Below are 7,625 nucleotides of genomic sequence, written 5' to 3' on the forward strand. Positions count from 1 at the left end.
GTAAATAATCCCTTTTTAATAGCAAAAACCCATTACAAAGTCAACATCTACTGTCATACATCACAGTTAGACTCATTCAAATTGTCACATTAAAAAAAGATTTTAAGAGAGAATACCATGTTTCAGCTGGGTGATTTTGTTTTGGCAGGAAGCAGCCACTTTCCTTGAAATTTGTGCATTTTCTTAGAGAAACTTGGAAACCCAAAATATGAATTCGATATTCCATTTCTGTCATTATTTAGGTGAACCTTACCAGATCATAGTAAAGCAATGTTTATCTTTTCACCAGAATTCACATTTTCCATGGGAAATTTTCCCAATCAGACCAATATTAAGACAATAGTTTCTAGGTAGCAAAAAAACAAAACAAACAAACCAAAAAAAGCACAGTATTTCAACCGAAAAAGCTGCCAGATGTTGGCTTTTTTACCCATAACTGTGATGCTGCTAACATTTCCATAAAGAGGAGTGCTCCAGTCTTACAAGTGTTAAAATGGAAAATAAATAGTAGCAGCAAATATGGCATGCCGAAGATTACACGCAATGGATCAGAAATTCAAATCTCCTCTCAGAGGGCACATTCGAGGGGTAATGAGAAGATACACGAGCTTTTCAATCTCCAAAATCATTCCCTCACGGAGCCTCGTAAAGGCAGACAAACCAAACAGGGCAGCCTGGGTGGGCAGGATTATTTAATGAGTATTGGCTGATGCAAGACACCTCCATACGCTTGGAGCTGCAGGCTTGCAAAGGAAGGTGCCAGAAGCCATCGCAATTGGAAATAAACTGGCTGGAGTGGAATTCCTCGTTGTTTAAGCAAACCACGCTGCTTTATTTACAGCACTTTGTTTTTGCAGCCGTATGGAGCTGGGAAGCGCCGGGGACCATCGGCAGCACCAACACCAATGCCTAGGTAGACCTCAGGTTCTTGGTAACAGCAAGGAGTCCAATGTCATTCCCCCAAGGTGTATATGTATTAAAGGGCACTAAAGCACTGCATGGAGTACATACATACAGCATGCATATTACAGCACTTACTGTGCCATCAGGAGCAGGTTGCAGCTATAGGACCCAATGGGTCCCCTCTACCTTGGGTAAGCAGGTGGTGAAAGATAGGAGGTGTGGGCTACTAAACTCCTAAACAAAAATAGCTTCATATTATATAGAAAATGCCATGCTGAGAATGACAGGAGAGCAAATCCAGGCTGAGGAGCTACTTCTGCATTGGTTGCCCATGGAAATCCCTCCTGCATCCTCTGGTTGGGCACAGGCCAGCTCCTGCTCCACGTCAGGAGAACATCCGGCATTCCTGTCAGGATCAATCCCAACCAAGCACTGGAAAAACAGCATCTTGCTTCCCTGGAGGGAAGGGGACTAGAGGGAAAGAAGATTTTAGCTCTTTGCTAAAAGCTCGATTAGCAGTGTTGCGATTGCAACAGTTGAGATAGCCGAAAATATATTAAAATATTTCATTTTTTTCTCCCTGCAGTTTTTAAGAAGCTTTTCCCTCAGTGGGGGAGAGAGCTAGCAATACCTTCAATAGCAGAACGAAATTTAAAGCCCAGCTCTTTCTGCTTATTCCTTTAAGCTATTCCATTCCCCTTTATGTTCTTCCTGCTTACACACATCTGTCTTCTTCAAAGCTTAACCAGCTCTGACACACCTGACCTTTCCATTAGAGTGCAACGGTTAGATGTGAAAGAAAAAACCCTTTACCTACAGCAAGTAATTCTTTGTTTTGCTAGTCCCACGCCTGAAAATTTTCCTGCTGCAAAAAGCAAAATGGTTAGCAACCTTTTCCTCTCTTTTGAAGAAGGGACTGTCATCCTTTAGTTTGGAAATAAAGATTTATCTTTATTTTGTCAAATAGACACGATTGTTGGTTATTTTTTAAAAGAGTGCTACCAGAAGAATTAAGACACTATTGTCTCAGAAATATCAAGAGCTCAGAAATTAATCTGACAACAGCTAGGAGTGGTGGTTGCGTTCAGTTAATGCTGTGAATCTATTTAAAGATTTTTCTTTTCATATTCAATTAATAACTGTTAAACCTGTTCAACAGTCATTACTCTGACCAGGCCCATTATATTCACGGGAGAAAGGCTTGTTTCAGCTATCCACACATGCAAAGTTCAGTCCCTTTTATCCAGAAGATCTGATAAAGTCACTGTATTTGATGAGCATATGGCCGTGGTTTTTGGCTGCAATATACGCCAGCAGTGCTCTCCTCCACTTGGTGGGTATGGTTGTATTTTGCATACACCAGAGCACACACAGCTCTGATTTAGAAATTTTGAAGGATAATTTCTATGGAAACTTATCCCATAGATGGGGAGAATTAAAGGCTGAGGGGAATTATTGCTAATAGAGTCTGATCTCAACAGGCAGGCTAGCATTTCACTCGGTAATATTTGCATCAGGCACATACCTCATAGCTGTGCTGGAGCATATCAACGCAACACTTAAGGAAACGACGACCCCCATTAGTAAATTAGCTTAATTATTATCAGAATGAAAAAAGATGTGGTTATCCCCAGCGTGAGTCCTCACGGGCACCATCAGCACATGGATAACAACTTCTGGGACTGCCATCCAAAGCTCCAATTTAACGGGCAGGGATGGGTTCAGGTGTAATACACAGCACCCCAAAAGCCGAGCCAGCCGGGCTGGATCTCCACTGTTTTCCAGAGGGAACAGGGCACAAACTGGCTCAAAGGCACCTCTGTTCACACCCCGTGTACCCCAATGCAGGGCTGGTCTTTTAGGCTTCACACGAGGAGGCTACAACCCCAGGAATCGGTGGCAGGCGGCGCGTGGTTGCTAAGCAAGTTGCTAAGTGAATTTGTCAATACCAATTAATCCTGGAGGCTACTCCTCCGACACGCGAGCACAGCCAGGACGTTCTGCACCCAGAACGTGATTAATAACCCCAACTTCAGCATCACAAGCGGCCGGCGCTTCCGCTCCGTGCTGCAAATGCCAACGGAAAGCCACGGAGCCGGTTCCCGTCGGGAAAGGGGCTGCATGGCCCTCCTCAAGACCTGCACATGACCAGAGATAAGGAACAACACTCAAAAGCTTATCCATACACCTAATATTTTCATTTGACAGAAGGCAATTGTTCCTGTTATTTTTACTGCACTTTAAGTGAAGAGTGGGTTTTTTCAGCAGGGAGGTTGGCTGGGAAGGAAAAGAAGCATTTTCCATTAAAGTTTTTCAAAGAAACTCTGATGGTTTCATTCACTTCCCCTCCCACCCCAATTTATTTTCCAACTCAAAGAAATGAAAATTATTACTTAGCTGAAATTCGAATTCTTTCATAGTTGAATAATGCTTGTTTTTTAACTGGCATTTTGTCTCCGCTGCACCCTCAGTTCTTCCCCTGCTTCTTCTCCCATCCTTCTTACCGGGCCAAGCCTGGTTTTCAGGTTAGCAGAAAACACCCTTAGCCACCAGCGCCCTTTGGGGCGAGCAGTTGAGGCTGCCAAGGGTGACACGTGCAGCTCTCCAGCAGCATTCCCAGGGGAGCAGCAACACGTCACGGCCTCCACCACCAAAACCAGGGAGCCTCACTCCACAGGTTCACCCTACGGGCACAAAACCAACAGCTGCAGCTGAGGATGGGGAAAACGTGGCCAGAACAGGATGCAAGACTACAGGAAATAGTGCGGAAAGGGAAGGCTTCGCTAATGATGAAAACAAAAGGTAAACCCCAAAGACCTACCCAAAAGCTTTTTGTTCTGGAGGCAGGAGATCAGCAGAGCAGCATCAAATCCCACAGGCAATTTACGGAGCTCTTCTCCGAGTGCAGCCTGGTGCTCTCGGCTCCCTGCCTCACTTAAAACATCATCTCTGTTCCCAAATAACCCCCAAACCCACAGTGACTAATGAATAAGGAAACGACGAGGTTGTTGTTTTACTTCCCATTTCCAACACTCACTCTGCATTAGCTTCCATCATTTCACATGGCACTTGATGTAACACGATGTGGCAGAACATACCCCGATCCAGGAGTGAACCCTGATGCGATGCAGGTTCGATGCCTTGGACTGAAACTGCTCCCTCCTTGTGCTGGCTGCCTTTGAGCCACACTTTCTGGTAGCGACAGGCTGTTAGACAAATGGAAGTGATTTTTATGCATTGTTTTGCTGCAGCTTGCATTCTTTTTTATTCAGCTCGCTGCTCAGATCGCCTCGTTGACAAATACATAAATCCCATTATCAATTAATGATTTTAGCCCCGTGTCCTACACTCACTTTACTCCCCAGTGCCAGCTACACACATTAGCTTGGGTAACAGTCAGAGGTAATTGTATTTTATTTATTTGTTTTGAGGAACAATGGTATTCACTTACAGACAAATCTCAGCCCTTTGCAAAGATGCAATTCTGTTTTCAAATTGAGTCTGTCATGAGGAGAGCTAGAAAATCACGCGCTGCTTTTGCTCAAGATGAAACTCCATCCTTCTGTCATGCTTGTGTTTTCTTCCTCTGAAGGGGGAAAAAAAAAAAAAAAAAGGCATTTTTCTTAGCACCTAGGGTGTCTGGCAGGCCTTGCAGTCTTAGAAGCAGGATGTCTGTAGACTCTTGATGTGCTTAGTCACTATTTAAAGCCTCACCCTTCTGACATACTGCAGTCCAAAGTAAGACCATGTTCTTTCTTAGACGCCCAGCACACTATAGAAATGGTCAGGATCACATATTGGAATGGTCTCAGGGTACAAATATATTCTGGAACAGCCATTTCAGTAGCAGCTTTTTTTGAGCTGTCGTTTCTTGGTGGTCATTAGTTTCGGGTACCTCCAATTCTGAGGCAGCCAAAGAGGTTTAATTTTGCAGAGCAAGTACCCTGGACCATTACAAGCAGGAAACTCAGAAGTCAGATGCCTTGTGAATCCAGGTAAATTAATGCCTGGTGTTCCTGAAACCCTCTGCAGAAAAAAATAACATTAACACTGTAAGTGCAGGCAGAGGCAGAACCGCATGAACCATTAATGAGACTGCAAAATAAAGAAGAGGTAAGCTTCATTTAGCCTCTGTTTTCTGCCAGCAGAGATGGAGAGTCTTTCTGAGCAGCCGTGACCATCCTACATGTTAACCGAGGAGACACGAGACACAGTTGGCAAGACACATTAGCATCTTCCGCTCTGATAATTAGTTTAGCAAAAAATTGCGTTGTCTGTTTGCTTTCATTGGAAAGCAATTACAACTCCTAAAGAAAAAAGAAGAAAAGAAAACCAAAAAAAGCTCACATTAGGTGCTCTTCATAAGACAATAAACAATAGCGCTCCCAAACAAGGTTTAAAAACTATTCGGCGCATGAATAATTAGGACAAACCAGGTTGGAAGCCAAATGCATTATTTAGTAATGGAATTAAACTTGCTTAGAAAAAGAAACGTCTATTAAAATCCACAGAATGTGTAGGTATCACGGCAATACATATAAACCAAGGCAAGTGTTGCATTGCATTGGGATGCAGTTCAGGTTTTGGCAAATATGCCCCATGTGGCATGGTCAGTGATGGAGATCTACTCCATCTACGTAAGGAGAAAAGTCAGAGCAAAGCCATGTTGCACAGCAGGTGTTCATCTAGCAGAGGGGCCAAAATCAGAACCAACTGCTGAACTTTTGGTTAAGAAATCTGAAATCCTCCATGTTACCCTCAGATTGTCCATGCTTGCATCCAAAATCATCACTGGAGATGGTTTTCACATTGCAGAGCTATGCAGACAACCCTTCCACAAGAACCCGTTTCCAGGAACGTGGCACTAAAATGCATTTTATTACAGACTGTATTCTCTTTAGTGGCATAGATATCTATTATCTGGCTAAAATATCTGTTAGCACAAAAGATTCAGAAAAAAATAGACTATGGTTAGCAGCCTCCAGCAAAACAAACAGAATGCACTTGACAAAACTTGCAGCATATAATGAAATGCCTCGGAAGTCATTCAGTGTTTAAAAACTAGGACAAATTATGCTGCAAGAAGCAGAATATGTAAACGTGGCGAGGAGCTTCATCTTATATTCTGCCTTCTGGAGGCAACTCAGTGCAGCCACAGACACTATGGCCTTAGCTGCTCCTTGGGCTGCCACGTCTCTTCCCTGCATCTTTCTGCTGCAGCGAATGGAAAAGGGCTCATTTCTACCAGGAGCTTTGCTCTAACAAGGGCTGAATAAAGAACAAGCGGGAGCTTTGCTGAGATGGTGTTTTGCTCCAAGTTCACAGCCACGCATCTAGGACAGGCATCTTTTAGTGTAAGGTCTGAATAAAGTCGAAGTACAGAGCAGGCTGACAGAGCTGAAAGAAGCCAGTGATCTAAGGAAAATGGGTTTGTAGGTGATACAAAGCTCTCTAGCAGATTCACTCCTAGGCCTCTGTGCCTCTTCGTATTTTCAAAACCTCTTTTCTGCTCGAGGGTCATAAAAGAGGCTGCGATTCCTGGAGCGCAGCTTTGTTGAGTGCTGGGACTCGAGGAAAACCATGACATTAGCCAAGGCCCTGCCAAAACTGCCTGCAAAACCACAGATATCTGCTCTGGGCAGCAAGTTAATCCTCCTTTCAGGCAGCCCTTTGGGAACAGCATGGGAAAGGCTGGGGCTGGCAAGCACCTGTGGGGAATCCTGGAGGATTTGGGGCTGTAAAAGCATTGCACTAAAGGAGTCAATCCCATTTTCCTATCCTTGGATATTGGTCTGGAAGCACGCATACAGCCAGAAAAACAGTCTTGCATCAGGTGCTTCTGCACCCCTTTTCCTGAAAGCTGCTGCACTGGGTTCAACCAGCCATTGCTTAGCTGATGACTACTGCACACCAAAACACAATTGGAATATCTGTCCAAAGGGAAGAAAAACCAGACATTTTCTCCATTTTCTTCACCAAAACACAGAAACCCATGAAGGGTTCCTGAGATATTATTGCAAACTTCAACTGAAATGGGACATTGCTTGCCTCATTAATATTTCAGATGTGTTTGAATGCACTACGGAAAAAAAAAAATGTTACTCAAACAAATTTAGGTAGAAGAAAGAACAAGTTTCATTAAAAAATGAACATGCGCTACACTAAGTCATCCTGAGAGCCAGCCCAATAGTGTCAAAGACAAAACAACCTGGTGTGCTACTTATAAGGCAAAATTACCTATTCATTTTGGGAAAAAGTAATCATGCTCACTTAGACACACCAGACAAGCATATGAAAAGAAAAATGGCTTTGAAGCAGCTCCTGATAGCAAATCTAGACAGCTTGAGAAGAAAACTCTGCAACCCAGGTCTCTTGCTTTTTTTTTTTTTTTTATTCTCCTATTTTAAAGTATACATTATAAAGTCTATTAAAGAAGTGTTGCTAATCAGCAATTCTATTCCCCTTGTTACATAACATTTTTGAGTCTGTAAAGAACCATTAAGGCAATACAGCTCATTTTACCCCGGTCCTACACACCTGAGTAGGAGATGAGCCACAGCCAAGAACCTTCCTTATTTGCAAAGAATCATGCAGAGGATCCACCCTCCTTACACCCTGCTTTGGCTCTGGGTGAGCTAACCAGAGCTGGGGAATTTCTCGGGACACCCTCACCTGCACAGCCTGGGTGATCAGCAAACAGCGGCAATTTACACTTTTCTTCA

At 43.5% G+C, this 7,625-nt stretch overlaps 1 long non-coding RNA gene across 1 annotated transcript; it reads right to left on the bottom strand.

Annotated features, from left to right (window-relative positions):
* Positions 1–1,544: 1,544 nt before the first annotated feature.
* LOC112953770 lies at positions 1,545–4,461 on the bottom strand. Its single transcript, XR_003250613.1, has 4 exons — positions 4,355–4,461; positions 4,002–4,109; positions 3,408–3,587; positions 1,545–3,041 (listed from the first exon to the last, which is right to left on the bottom strand). It is a non-coding gene; the product is annotated as an uncharacterized LOC112953770 (long non-coding RNA).
* Between the last annotated feature and the right edge of the window lie 3,164 nt (positions 4,462–7,625).

This window comes from Nothoprocta perdicaria, unplaced genomic scaffold, assembly GCF_003342845.1.
Source record: "Nothoprocta perdicaria isolate Ctin4 unplaced genomic scaffold, notPer1 scaffold_46, whole genome shotgun sequence".
Classification (NCBI taxonomy): Eukaryota; Metazoa; Chordata; class Aves; order Tinamiformes; family Tinamidae; genus Nothoprocta; species Nothoprocta perdicaria.